Raw genomic sequence first — 534 nt, 5'->3', positions numbered from 1 at the left:
GAAGGAAGGAAGAGAGAGAAAGAGAAAGGAAGGAAGAGAGAAAGAGAGAAAGAAAGAAAGAGAAAAAAGAAAAGAAAGAAAGGAAGGAAGAAGGAAGGAAAGGAGGAAGGGAGGAAGCTAGAAAGGAAGAAAAGATACCACTAATGAAGTTCATTCCCTTTTGTTTGGACCATGTATTTGAAACATTGTTCAAGGAGGAATAGGTGGGGACGAAGCTGTACATCATTTAACTCTGATTAAGCATCTTCAGAGTGCTGGGTCCCCACTGGTGAATGGGGCCGACTCTATCCCAGCTGCCTGGAAAGGTGTATTTTGGGTAATGGAGAACCTGTCTGCTGAGAGAAGAGCCAATGTCCAAGGCTGAAAATTATTATAGACCAAAACATCATCTAATACTGGGGATGCAATTTACCAAACCAGGCAATCAATACAGCAAACCCTTGTGTCTTATTTCAGGCTCTTTAAATTAAGTAATGGGAGAAGTGTAACCGATTTCTCTTCATCTCTGTCAGGTCCGCTTGAGGCATTAGATAT

This window comes from Gracilinanus agilis, chromosome 5 (assembly GCF_016433145.1).
Source record: "Gracilinanus agilis isolate LMUSP501 chromosome 5, AgileGrace, whole genome shotgun sequence".
Lineage (NCBI taxonomy): Eukaryota > Metazoa > Chordata > Mammalia > Didelphimorphia > Didelphidae > Gracilinanus > Gracilinanus agilis.
The sequence above is the reverse complement of the archived record's forward strand: the minus strand, read 5'-3'. Positions refer to the sequence as shown.